The sequence below is a fragment of the Nothoprocta perdicaria genome, unplaced genomic scaffold, assembly GCF_003342845.1.
Source record: "Nothoprocta perdicaria isolate Ctin4 unplaced genomic scaffold, notPer1 scaffold_7, whole genome shotgun sequence".
Lineage (NCBI taxonomy): Eukaryota > Metazoa > Chordata > Aves > Tinamiformes > Tinamidae > Nothoprocta > Nothoprocta perdicaria.
This window is the reverse complement of record NW_020455976.1, coordinates 6,614,106-6,628,573: the sequence shown is the minus strand read 5'-3', so window position 1 is coordinate 6,628,573 and position 14,468 is coordinate 6,614,106. Positions and strand designations below refer to the sequence as shown.

General features: G+C 42.3%; 1 protein-coding gene across 5 annotated transcripts in view; it reads left to right on the top strand.

Annotated features, from left to right (window-relative positions):
• Positions 1-10,148: 10,148 nt before the first annotated feature.
• ABLIM1 (actin binding LIM protein 1) overlaps positions 10,149-14,468 on the top strand; it is a 156,659-nt gene continuing 152,339 nt past the window's right edge. Inside the window, exon 1 of one of the 5 annotated variants that reach the window (XM_026050755.1) lies at positions 10,149-10,175. The gene's annotated coding sequence lies outside the window, so the exon portion shown is untranslated. The remainder of the gene's footprint in view (positions 10,176-14,468) is intronic. The other 4 variants (XM_026050760.1, XM_026050761.1, XM_026050762.1 and 1 more) reach the window with 4 other exon arrangements.

Sequence of the window (14,468 nt, the reverse complement as noted above, 5' to 3'; positions counted from 1 at the left end):
CTGCGGCGCGCGTGCGGGTCCGTGCGGGCTGCGGGGAGCAGAGACCCCGCGGGGCCCCGGGCCGCCCGGCCCCAACTTGTGCTCGCCGTGCGGGGAGCGGGTGCGGCCGCGGCCTGGGGACGGCGGGGGTCGGTTTGTGCGTTTGCCATTGCCTTACTCGCAATTAAACGTGTTCTTAACGCTGTTATGATAGAGTACAAATATTAATAACCTTTTTTATAATTTTTTTTTCTGGAAGGAGAAAACGCTTTGCACAATAGCTGTTAAGTTGAACACTGCCCAGTTATCTCCAAATTGAAAAGTACTTTGTCACCATGCTGCTTAGAAATGAATGAACCTCCCAGTGCAGGGTTGCATCCTGTTTTTTTCTCCCATTATTTCTCAGCATCTTCAGGTGTATTGCTCAGAATGGAGCAGGTCTCTTATTTCCCTGGGTTTCTATTGATGTCTAATTGAGCATTGGGCTGCAGTGCTCAAAGGCTGTCAGTGCTTTGTGGCTAGGACCATAGTCCTGAAGCACCACACCCGCTTTAGATATAAATAATAAATGGCATTAGCTAAAATAACTCCTCACGGCACGGTAGAATTCTTGCTTTAAGAAGACATGGGATCCAAAGAACCCATTTCTCAGAGAGGTCCAATTAGATTAGGGTACCTGTAGAAAAACTGCTGACCTCAGCAGACTTCTGCAATACAGATTATTTTTGTTGCCTTCGAGAGGTGACTCTGCAGGTGACTCCCCAAACTGAAATGCCGAGAATGGGAACCCAGGGAACGTTTTCGCTGTCCGCTCCGGTTCTCCTCACCCCACTGTCCTCCCTTGTATCTCACCCGCCCATTCCTTTGCTGCCTGCTTGATCCTGCTAGAGCTGAACGGCCAGTTCTTCCTCAGCCCTTCCAGCGCTGTGGAGTCTTTTCAGAGTAATTAATTGGGGAAAGAGAGAGAGAGACAGAGCACGTTCATAGAGCGGTACTGAATAAGATTCATAAAAGAGATTAGGACACTAATTTGTATCGATACAAATTAGTTTTAATGGATGGACTTTGTTGGAAAATCAGCACGTCTGTGCAAGTAAATCATGGAGTTACTCAAAACCAAAGGCTGGTTTTGTATAAAGCAGTATAGAACATTTTTATTGAAAACTACTACTGTTAAAGACTTGCATAGGTATTTACCTTTATTTAATGGAGTTGTGCAAAAGTGGGGAGCTCAAATAAGAAATGTGGCTCTGGGCTTTGCTTAAATGTCAGGAATGGCCTCTTTGCCCCACTGGGGCAGAGTACCTCATGTGCAGAGTCTCATTAAAGCTCTTGTATCATTGGGCTCTGCATATTCAGCTAATGTTGTTAATATTTTATGTTGCGCTCACTGTCTGGGAGGGGACCATTATTATTCTGGATGTGTCAGAGACAGAGCCTACTGATCATACACCAAGAATAACTATTTGGCTCTTAACAAGAATAGCCGAAGAGTTAAGCTTTTACCCACGCCCTTTCTACCACCAAGCTGCTGAAGATACCCAGCACGCAGTGGAAACCAGGGTGGTATCAGCTGTGGTTTCCTCCTCTCCGTTCATCACCTTTGCTCCAGGAGGCAGCATGGCCTGGTGAACTGACTCCATCAGGTGACAGGAGGAACTCCTGAAGCCCAGCACTAGCCCTGCACTCTTGGGCGAGTCCTTTTAGCTCATCTGCTCCAGTCCTCCTTGGTTTTCCAACCATAAATACCCACAGAGTCTTTGGTATTGTGATAAACTGTAACACAGAATGAGAAGTATAGCAAATAATTTAAAGTAATTAATTTTGCCTTACATGGAACTGTGGATGAAGAGTCCTTTACTTCCCTGCTTGTGCAATGGAAATGGTGGTAGCTAACTTCTCGGAGGGGCTGCTCTGAGGACTAGTGGTTGCCTTGTGTTTTAAGATCAATTTTTTTTGGAGTTTTCCTTTTTTTCCTACCACTCTCCACAGACTAAGTAGTTGCAGTCCAGCGCTCTTGTCCGCCTACCTCTCACTGTCAGGAAAACGTAAGGCCATTCCCTCGCTGTTTTCCTCCTAATGCAGCTCTAGCTGATGTTTTGACCAAATGTCAAATGAAGGAGCTGAGTATTTGCAGAAACTTGGATGAATCATCACTTTGGAAATGGGGTGATTTAACTAGGAGGTGAAATGAACTCTGGAAATCCCTTCTTGCTTTCTTGCCTAGCTGGAGGTCTTCCCAGAGCACTCCATGGATTCTTTTGGAGGTCTGCTGGAGTCGAGGAGGGCTCCCATGGACTTCAGTGGCACTCTTGGGCTTTATAGACTGCCAAGGTCTTTGTGCTCAACTTCGATCTGTAAAGGTACTAGGAGTTGTTATGTAGCCCCTGCTAGGACTCATCCCTGACTGAGTTTGGGTGTTGGAGTCAGCCTAGTAGGTTGCTACTGACCTAAGGGCTTGCTTGTAGAGAGCTGTAAATTCTCTGGATAAAAGACTTTCTTAAAGACAAGTATTTCGGTGACCTACTTGTGCATGTTATCTCAAACTGCTTGAAAACTGTCAAAACTACTCGTTATCATGACGATCTCTGTTAATGGAAAAATGGCTATTTTTAATTCCCATAATCTTTAGTTGTGCATGAGCAAACAGGCATCGCTGGTGGTATGGGCTGGTGTGGTCAAATAAGATCTTTGCTAATTTTTTTTTGCTACTTTTAGCTATTTTTAGTCCAGTGAGCATCGTCTTCAGGAAAACAAAGACACATGAAATATGAATTTTTTCAACATTGTTGTCTTCTCTGCCTTTTTTGAGCCATAACAGAAATCGCTAGATTTTGACAGAAATCACTATTAAAAAATATTCCTCTTGTTTAATAGGTTGCGTTGTGCTACTCTGGTGCTAGGAGTGTGGGTGTTGTAAAGAAGATAATTGTATATTTTAGCCTACTCAATAGTTGAAGCAGTAGTTTTAGTTAGTTTGGGGATTTATTTTATGCAACGATCCTTGTCTTTACCTTTTCCATTTTCTAGCAAATGTAGGTCATACACTTCTCATCTCAGACAAATAAACTACCATAATACTGGTGGGAGGGAGGCTTTGTCCTCATTTCGAGGACAAAGTGAGACAAGAATTGAAATGTTTTTTGTTTTTCACTGTGTCTTAGAGGAAGGGTCAGAACAGAGGAATTCCTGTCTCAGACTACCAGGTTGTACCTGTACCATCTGCTAAGTGAATCCTAATAGAAGATGAAGATCTTTGTCATTATGCTTTGCACTGAAACCAGTCCTTTTTTCATAGGCATTGAGCACATCACTTGATTCATTTGTCCCACAGCTCTGAGCTTTTGCATGAGGAAGCCATGGGTCTTTTAAAGAGAAATTAAACACCAAGACTTGAACCTTTCATTCCACAAATTACTTTTTCTTTATGAAATCTTCTGGTTTCCTCCAACAGCGATGGTTTCACTAGCTGCTGAGCTTCTGGTCAATGTTTATTCTGATCTATAATTTTCACAGTTAGCGTTGCTCATACCAGAGAGCTAGCCACTTAGGCCCATCATCACCACCTCCTATCTGCTCTGAAATCTGTTGCTGTATTTTTCTACTTGTTGTCAGAAGAATTTTTTTTTCCCACTGGTAGCTGCCCTCCCAACTAGCTGTTTGCCATGCGACTAGTGTCTGTCTGTCACAAAACACTCAGCTGAGAGACCTGATGAGCGGGGTGGGCAGAAACCCATCGTGGGAGAAGGGTGGAAAATTTACTAATATCATCTTGAGAACGAAGTAGTTTCCCTGAACCCTGCAGTTCTGCAAGGGAAGAACTGAAACCGGGTGTCACTGATAACTGACACATTCTCACCAAAGAGAAAAAGACTCGAAAGGAGGATCATGGGTTTGGGGGTTAACTTCAGATTTCTTACATTCCTGCTGTCAGCTCCATAGCAGTGGAGGCTTTGTACTTTGTGCAGGCTTAGTGATTTCCATAACTCTCCCTAGTCTTCATCCAGAGTTTCTTCTGTATCAGTTTCATACTGTTATTTAATCCCCACTATCCTTTCTGTTTGTTTCTTCCAAATATAGGTAGTCTTTTTTTTGTTGGTTTTTTTTTCCTCCCCTTAGTTACTTCCATTCAGAGCTTGAACCTCATCTTAGTGATTTAAATAGCTGTATATCAAGACCTAGATTGTCCCCAAAAGATATATTTGTCTGTGCATGAGAATCTGCAACCTAATCTTTAGGCCTAGTAGAACTGCTGTTTTGATGGGGAAGAGGAATATTTTATTGAGGTATCTGACTTAAAGAATAAAATCTCTTTTAACCTATTCTTGTGTGAGTTTTGCCTCTCTCCTATCTTTTTCCCACCAGACAAGATTGGAGCCTATGCTGTTTTACTTTTAGGATTAATGAAAACTAGCCCTGACTGCATGGAAAAAGTTGCAGAGGCTAAAAGCAACAGCAAGAGGAAACTGGGACAATGAGGCAGGATCTATTTTAGATGCTCAACTTTGAATGGAGTTGCACAGAAGGAAAATAAGCATCAGCTTATGGATGGAAAAGCAGACTTAATTGCCTTTAGTGGAAGAATAGCAGAAGCTCGTGTGTTTTGCAGACTCTGAAAAATAATTGGGAAGGATTTATTTTAATGGGTTTGAATTTAATGTTTTGAATAGTTTTAAGTCAAGCCTTTAAATGATTTAAAATAATAAAAGAGGTATAGTTAGTTCACGACTGCTATAATATTATATTTTGCAGTGTAAAAGCAGAAAATGAGTAGAAAGCTCAAGATTGTGACTGAGATGTTGAAATCAACCAAAATGTTGAGCTGTAAATTCTGAGACCAGCAGGTAGACCCTTTTTTCAATTGCAAACTATTTAGGCTGTGATGCCTTTATGAATAGATGCTCTTCTTAACTAAAACCAGATCCAAATTGCTCAGTTGCTCCTAGATGTTATACAAAACCCAGTGACTGTTTCTTTTTGTTGTTGTTCAGCCCTTTTGTATCATGTCTTGAGAAAGGACTTGCTCGTTAGAAGATGAAACCCAATTAAAAGTTGTCCAACACTGAGCATTACATTTGCTCTGTTTACTACTATGTTTACCAGTTATGTAAGCCCAGGGCCTACAAAAGATTGGCTGCAATTCACACTTACTGGAAACTACGAATCTGTTCATGAAAGCTCTAGGCTGTACAGGGAGGGCCTGTTGTCACGTTCCTAAGAAGAAAGGCTGGAGCGTGCAGGGCCCCAGTGATTGGTGGCCTGGGTCTACTGCCAGCCTCAGGAGAGCTCTGCTGCTCCATTGCTCATGGATGAGAGATGTGAAGGACACTCAGCTGCTCTACACAGCTCCGGCTGAGCTCGGGAAGGAGGCCTGGAGGAACCACATGACAGAGCCCTCAAAGGTGAGGGGAAATCGTGTGTTTTTGCCCAAGGCTTGTTTGCATCTCCAGTTTAGAGGAGGGTAGAAGAGAAACAGTCCGAGCAAATCACTGAATTATGAGGTTCTGATTCACTGAAGCACTTAGACTTATGCTGAGCTCTTTTTGGAGGTAGATGTCAGAGAAATGAGTGGCCTAATCACAGCAGGCTTTCAGAGGACAGCATGGTAAGTTTTAGCTTACTGCTTTCTTTCTTAGATGATATTCTGTTTCTACAATGGCACCAACAAGTATCATCAGAGAAATGGACACATTTTAATCCAAGGTAGCAAGCAGGTGAACTATAAAAGTTTCTAGTTTTGTTTGTTTATTTGTTTTTTTCTTCTATATCTGAGACCTTAATTTAGTCATTGCCAAGGTGTTCTCATTTTTAAGTAGTGTTCTCCACTGTGAATGTTGTATGAGTAAGGACTGGGGGATTTCACTCAATGAAAGGACTCTGCTTTGATTACTGTTATTATAAAGCTGATTGTTTCTACCATATCAGGGTCTTATGAAGCATCTTTGATCAACAGAGAAGTTAGCAAAACTGCTCTTCGAATTACAGCTTTCTTTTAACTAGTGATGAAAGCTTTTAGTTTATTTTTGCCATTAAATATTCTGGGAATCAACCAGGATGGATAAGTGCTGAAACTTGGTATAACTGCAGTGTCTGTGGAAGAGCTCTCCTTAATTAAAGCTATATAGGATGAATGAAGTTCATAGAATTAGAGTGTATAAGAACAGATGGTTCTAGGACTTGGCAACTCATGAAGATGGTAAATCTTTACTTTTTAGTTTAATAAGAATATAGTTGAGCCTAACTCTGTTCAGTAGAGAATCTGGAAATCAACAGTTTCCACTGAATTAAAACAGGAACGAAACACCTTCCTTTCTTGATTCTATAGGGTGAAAACTACAGAATTTTCTTTCTTCAAAGGTTGTCCAGAACTTGGACATCCTGAGTTGGGTATTCTGCTGATTCAAGCGCCTGTGAGACACACAACTGAGAAATTCGTTATTGCCCCCAATGCAAATTTTGGGCTCTTCAGGTGACTTTCATGCTCGTACTTCATAGTCTCTCACTTCAAGCCATCACGGAGGCTCTTCAGTTGGACTCCTGACATCTTAACTGAGATGTTGGCTGTGCATGTTCAGCACAGATGGAAGCATCACAAGCTTCACCTTTAAAATTAGATACAGTTGCAAAAGGAATCGTGCTGACGCCCACAGTGTAATTTTGTGTGCCTATTGCTGGAAGTTGACGCAGTTCCAAGGGCATTGACTTCGGTGCTGGGGACTCCCTTTCCTCCAGTCTGAAAGCCCAGTCTGCACATGCATGAACACGCCCTGCTAAGGGCTGGGCGAATGTTGATGTTGACCCACAGGTGCTTGAGTGGTTTTTAATGAGCAGAGCTTTAAGACCTTGTGGCTTTCACAGGAATTGTGCCTAGCTTAATTTTTTAAAATTTATTTTCATCTATAGTTGTTAATATTCTCTTCATAAGAATGCAGAAACTCAGGACAGCATTTGAATGTTTCTATAGCCGTTTGTTGCTGTTGTGTATATATATTTTTATATTACTCTAGAAAGCCAATAAAACAGCTTAATGATAATCAGCCACTATATTAAAATCATATGGCATATGTAAAAAAGAAACCCGAAGACAATATAGTTATATAACAATGTAGTTGTCTAAAACTAATGTTTGTTCTACTTTACGAGCTGGAGATAATCCTAAATTGCTGCTCTTTGATCTAGAGAAGAAGGATAAAACTTTGATCATTGTTGAATCAACAGCTGCTATAAAAAGCCTGTGTCGCATCTCTCCAACACAGGGTAAACCCAGAATAACTGATAAAAGAATTTGAGGACTGCAGCCTCGGGATGTGTTTTGACTTGACCTGAAGTAACCTCTGTCCAAAAATGTCTATAAATATTTTTCTATTTTCTGTTGCCAGATGTTTTGATATTTGAGATGAATGACAAAAATATTTTGTGTGCACATGTGCAATGCACATTTGTAGTCTAATGTTTTGGAGAAAGAGGTCCTGCTTAACTGATTATGTTCATATATAATATAAGATTAATTTATAATGAAGTTGTGATGCTGTGATTAAGATGCAGTTATCTAGGTTTCTGTCTTTCTGAAAATGTCATTTAAAATCTTAAAGTAAATGGCTAATATCTGTGAATCTGTTATAGACCCTGTAGTGATACTGTATCCTGCTACATGCTTGTGAATGCTTTTCATGCTGCTACATGCTTTTACACAGTAAAGAGGTTCCTAAATTCATTTATGGTACCCTTGCAAAGACCTTCCTATAGAGTTGATGCTGAACAGTGGTAGTTAATTTCTAGGTTTAATATACTTCAAAACTTAAAGAAGAATGTGAAGAAAAGTTACCCAACCTTCTGCTGATTATAAATTGGGACTTGTATTTTTTTTTTCTTTTTTAATCTCAGAGTCATATGGATCATCGAAGCTCACAATTCTGAATTCTGAAATTCTACCTGTAGTAGGATGTACTACCTATAGTAATTATTTACTTAATAATTAAAACAGCTGAAAACATAGTCAATGGCGGTTGATTTTAGGCTCCTTATTATAGTTTGGACACTTGCATGTAGTTCCTTCACAAGCCCTTTATACTGTCAGGGATCTTTTAAAATCTGTAGGTGGATCTGTTTAGCAGGGATGCTGCAATGTTGTGTTTGGAGTGTCCATGCTGCAGAAGAGGCTCGTACTGCTCTCCACGGCACCAGGCCTGCACTCCTGTTTGCTGGGAATGTTGTGAGGTGCTTGAGAAGCTGAAGTGGCCCCAGATTCGACCTTCTCCTCCTCTTGTGTCTTCCGTGTGGCTGCATCGCCTGGAGGAGGCAACCTGCAGGGCTGCCGTGCTCTTTAATATGCTGGCCCTGTGGCTTGGACACTAAATCCTATTGTGCTGAACATGTGGACGTTCCAGACTTGGGAGATTTGGGGACTTTCTGTGCTAGGAATTCCCCCCTCCTCCTCTTCTCCTCTGGTGACAGTTTTTGCAAATACTGGCAGTTCTCATTTTTCCGTCCTGCGAGGCAAACAGACTAACAGGCCAGGTCTATAAGACACACTTCATTCTCTGTGCATTGTTGCCATTCTGTATTTACCAAAAGCAAAAGGACTGTGTGCCCTAGGGGGGATTAAGAATTCCTCCCATCTTGCTATTTGTGATGCTCGGGAGGTATTTTTAGTAAACATTGTTGGCAGTGATGCCAAAGGGTAGTCCTGCGTGGATGAACTCAGGAGGCAGCCAGCTGAAACTAAAAAGTGCCGTGGTTGGGGTTGCAGGGAAGCACCAACAACAGCAAAGACCATTTGGATGGTTTTGATCGTGATGTATATGCATTACATATGCATATGCACATACCTCTACACACAAACATGCCACAGTCATCAGTGGTCACTGCGGAAGAGAAAGAAGAAGGGAGGGAATTAATTCAAGCTCTTTCTACCTGATACATGTTCCTGACAGATTATCTGAGGGGCACAGAACAATTTTATGGGATATTGAGATTCCATGCCTCAATCTTCCCACCATATGTACGGATCTGATTTCTGTTACTCATGCAGGTTATGATGTTATTTTTTAAGGGAGGAAGGTCAAAATTGACCTTGTTCTGCCCGTCTGAAATCTGCTTTCTGCACATTTCCTGTAGAGACTGCGAAGTCATGAGTGCAGTGGGGTAAGGGAGGACTAAGGACTGCCGAGAGTGGAGGCAGAATCCAAGGTTACCAGGGAACAGGGAGCAAAAGGGAACGCTTAAAAGCAGAGTGAGCAGAGCGTGTGTGGGGGGGATCTTCCTTTGAGACGATACACACGCAGATGAGATCTGGCCTTGACTATAAAAAATGCCTTAGAATGAACGTGTTGGAAGTAGAGAACATTTGAACATTTGGAGAGCTCAGGTGCAGAGACATCAGTTGTGAAAGTTGTGACTGTAATTGTGCTGATGCTCTTGTTGTTTTCCTTTTTTTTTTTTTTTTTTTTTTCCCCTGGACACCTCAAACATAATAGCAGTGTATCTAGGGGAATGTGTTCAGGAGTAAACTATCCACTGAAATGCTGCAAATATTTTGATGTTTGATGCTTTTCTAGAGAGTGTGCAGGGAACTCTTTTTTTCTTTTGTTTCTTGCTTATTTGTTTTTCTTTTTCTTTAATAATCTGAGAAAAAAATCATAGCTGCCTAAAAATTCCAATTTTTTCATAAGCTCCTCGAGGTGCCTGGCTCTGCCGGATCAGATCCTTAAGCAGTTAGGTTTATTCCTGACTTTGGAAATTGCGCTTCTTTAGCACCCTCACACAAGAGCAGAGCCAGGAAAGGAGGCAGGCGGGAGAGCTCGCGCCAGCACATGATATTTGAGGAGCAAAACATCCAGCTTGGTGTTTGGTGAGTCAGGGCTACCAGAGCTGCTGCGCTTCCTCAGCAAAACCCAGCCTGGTTGCTGCATAAAGGCAGAACCCATGGTTCTCCTTGGGCATGTTCCCCAGGAGGCCTGGTTTGCACTGCAGGTGCAAGCTCTCTGACCTCCCTAACGAAGTTTCCTAATGAGGGGCAATTAGGAAACACCTTCTGGCTGGGGCAGGGGAAGTTACTGCAAAGGATGCCAACAGAAGCCCAATAAAAACTCACTGCGAGGGGATAAATCATGAGATCATCTAAGGAGTCTTCTTGCTTTATGATGTGTCTGAAGAGTCTTAATGATGCAGACAGAGTAGACTGTTTTCTTGCAAAGGTAACAACTAGTTTTTCTACTTGCAAAACACATTCTAAGTAAGTAAATTAAATTGAGAAGACAGGGAAAAATGTTTGGAATAAAGTCTACAAGAGTCACCACTCCTCTCTACATGCTAGTAATGGTGTTAACAGTTCCAGACTTAAGAGTTTAGTCAGAATTTCTTTTCCTCTGTTCCTGCAGGATAGCTTAGTTTATCCAGTATGTTTTAGTTCCCTGATTTCCAGCAACAAATATTGTATTGAAGTATGACAAATGATTCATACATTAGAGTGTCTCAGGCTTTTCTTGGTTCTGGGAAGAATAATGTTAGGAAATCTGTGCGACAAGATTTTGGTCAGACCAATACAGGAGACTTTGGGTTTGTTTAAAATGCATGTCCATTTGTCTGCTCAACGTTTCTTTCAAGAGCGGAGTTCTTAGTAATGCATTTATTGATATTCTTTTTGCCTAGCCTGTATTCCAAAAACAATATTCATCATAGATTGAAATAGTTTGTTGCCACTAGAATCTATTAAGTTTCTTTTTGCCTCCCTGCTTGACTTCTCTAATGTAAGATAACCTGGTAAGAAAACTTTCGATGTTAATTCTGTCCATAATTTACTGCTAATGTTGGTATGTTCTGGAGGTGTGTTACTCCAATATTGCTCATTCATCTTGAGAGTGCAAAGGTTCAGATCCAATTTCATTTTTCCAGTAGGAGATTGAAGTAAAAAGCCTTTCTAAAATGGTTATTTTCTTGCTTTGTACATATTGAAAATGTCAGTCTATAGTGTTGCTGCCACTTGAGCCCAGTATTCTGCAAGATCAGAGGGTGAGACAGAGAGAGCAATTCGATCTTTCTTTTCATAAGTGTTTTAAAAATAATCGCAATGTGTTTTCCAATCTAATTCAGGGCTGAATGGCTATTTAGAACCTGCAACACTTACTTTATGGGCAAAGAAGTATATTGAAGACAAAATGTCTTTTTGGGTGGTGGTGTTTTTTTTTTTTTTTTTTTTTTGGCAGAGCTCTTTGAAGACCAGCTATACCCTACTGGGTTGTGTAAAGCTGAAATTTACCTAGAATATAACCTGCAATGGTGGAGTCTAGCAGAGTAATTCCAGGTTTATGTCAGTTGAGAGATGAATTGGCTGGATTTTGGTGATGATTCAAAGCAGAGAAGACATTGAGCAGAGGGAATAGTTCATCCTGCCACAATGCAGGAAGAGACATGTTCCTTTTCCAAGCTATTTCAGCTATAGTATTCTGTGACTTCTAGGGTTCTGTGCTATAGGATCTAAGGGCTTATTCAGCTGTGCTCATCCTAATCCCAATTTTGTAGTTTTAGTTTTTTATTAAAAAAAAAAAGTAGTATGACAGCAGCACAGATAGCCTCGACTTGTTTATATATAGTTATTTAGTGCTTTATTTAATTACAAAGTTGAAGTTATCCATTGGCATGTATGGAAGACTGTTAATTATATACGGCTATGTGAAGCTAAATAAGTATTCCCTCTAAATGAAAGTAGGAAAACCAGTGATTTAGGGGGAATAATTTATCCTAACAGTTAGAAGACTTAGTGTAAAATCTGCATTTCATCCACAGTTGTCTGTTTAATCTGATGTGGGACATGCTAGATCACATAGTTTTCTAGAAAGAAGGTGTGAAGACTGCTTTTAGATGTTTCTAGGGTGCTATGTCAGGTGTCAGATGTAGGTTGATGTAGGGATGAGAAGTTGTGCAAAACTGGAACTTGGTGCTATTCCTAATTTTTTTTTCCAGTCTGTAAATTAACCAAAAAACTGCTCACTCTCGTTCCCTCCCTTTGGGCTACAGCCTGCTCTGAACTGAGTAGCACTAATGAGTTCCCTGGCCACCCTGGCAGCTACCTGGGTAAATTGCTGGAAACACGAGTAACTCTGCAGATTTTAGGTGCATGCAAATAATTATTGTATCCGGGTGGGTGGTGTATGTGTGGCTGATCAGCTGCTGGTGATCATGGTGTCAGGATTAGCTGAACTGTAGGCAAGTATGTGGTTGGTTGTTCTTGCCTGGTGGGATAGGAAGAACTGTTTTCCAAACATGATCTTCTCTAGAGAAAATGTGATATCCAGCCATGGTTGTTACTTAGTTTTAATGCCTCTTTGGAAGGGCTTGTGTGCCTGAAGTGGCATGGGGGACATAAGTCCAACTTAGAGCATGGTGGCATTCAATTCTTGAAGGACACAAACACTCTTAGCAGCATGAAGAGAGCTGTGAGGTTGCTCGGTGGTTGGGGCCAGAGCTTCATTGTGTCCTTTTATTACTTTTTACCTTATAAAAGTAAAATATGAAAGTGAATCAGCATGTTGATTATATATTTTTTTTGATGTTAAATTCTCATTCCTTTTGTTTTCTTCTCTATTTTTTTTAGCAGAGATTTGGCAATGGTTACATTTTAATTTATTTGACGTTTGGCCATCTGGCGCCGAGCAGGGCTTTAGTCACCCGCGTTAGCTGCGTTAAGTGGAACACTGTGGAAAGCAGGGGCCACATTTGAGATCCAACTCCAGAGGAACCGCAGCAGGATTGGCAAAGATTCACAGGGCTGGGCTGGGCTTCCAGGTGGCCGTTTGCTGGTAGATCACTGAGAAACTTGGTGTGGTTTTCTGCAGTCTGAGGAAGCTTGGTGTGAACGTGACTGCAGTGTTTGGGGTAACTTGCCTGGCAAGTAAGTGGGCACCAGCCAGATAATTTCCAGCGCGTCGCTTCTGTTCGGTCTGAGTCAACTGCAATTGAAACAAGTAATTAGCGGTTCCCTCTGGGTCGTGCAGCACGCTCTGCAGGGCATGTGGGACCTGCAGACAGCCCAAGACACAGCCTGTGCTTCGAGGCTGTGTTGGGAGCGCCACGTATTCCCTGGCTCTGCCTCTGGCTCTGTGCTGCTGTAGCTCCCAGCCCCGGGAATGCAGCCCGGCTGCGGGGTGACCGGCTGCTCCTGCCGCCTCCAGGTGAGCCCTGCTAGAGATGCTAGATCTCGCTGTGTGCCAAGTTATAAACAGCCTTCTTTTTTTGTGAATTGTATGTTGAGTACAGGAAATGGTGTTACCTTATGTAACTGTATTTCTACTTTCTTTAATAGGCATCATCTGGCTAGCTAGAAGTCACAGCGGGCTGGTGCTTAGGGTGGACAGAGAGACTCTGCAGGTGTTGGTGATTGGCCTGAGATGATCACCATGTTGCTGTGATTTAAGTGTTGCTAGTTCTCAAGCTAAGGATGGGTTCACACATTGGTACTCTGCCATGGCCAGGCTTTTGATACTGTTTTTGGACAAGCCCCTGGGACTGTTATTAACATTCCGTCATCCTGTTTCATTGCGTTGCTGTTAATTTCTTGCCACTCTGTTGCCCAGCCTCAGGTTGAGCTTTTCTCCTTATGTGGCACAGCTGGAAAGAGTGAAGTCTAGTGGGTCTACAGATGCTGTAACTTTAGGTACTATCTTCATTTTGTCAACATGTAGTCTAGATAACACTAGTGGTGTTATTTTCTGTTGGCATTTGGTTTCTGTGCTGGACAGCTGCTCACAACTGTATTGAACCATTTTACCAAGTTTTGATGACTAAAGGTTGCAAAATGCAGTACAGTTGAGGGACTGCTCGAGTGTTCCTCTGCTTGGTGAGCAAGCTCTTTAGCACTGCAGGAGCTTGTCTATTGGGGTTGCCCATCAAGCGGCCTTCCCGATGGCCGGCGCTGCCGCTTGGCACAAGGGCCTCTCTCGTGCGGAGGAGCGAGCGGAGGGTTGAGCCTCGCGGCTGGCGCAGGGGGTTGTCGGGAGCTGCACAACCGCCTCCCTGGCAGCCGCCCTGGGAACGCTCCAGGTGCACAGTGGGAACCGATGTGCGACGTCTCCTCGCCTGCATGTACAGGGGAGGAAGTTAAGAAACCCACACTATGGGAGGTAAGTACCACACAGTCCATGCAGAGACTCGTGGAGAAAACGTGCTTACACTTGTGTTGTTGTTGGTGACGTTCACTGAAAATGTTTAGTTAGCAGGCACTTCGAGAGGTACGTGCACCAGGATCCTGTGGGTGCAGAAGCCTTAAAATCAATGAATGGTGGAATATCGTGGAGCATATTTTGAGTTTGCCTTGTTTGTGTTTTACCTCCACTGAGTTTGCCCAGGAATCAGTTGTCACCTATAGCTTTGGCTTTTGATTTGAATTCAGTGACCAAGGTGCCATGCAATGGAGGGAAAACAGCATGCTGAGCATGTTTCACGTTATCTAATCCAGAGTGGTGCTGGCTCGTTTAGGCAAGAGGAACATTAAC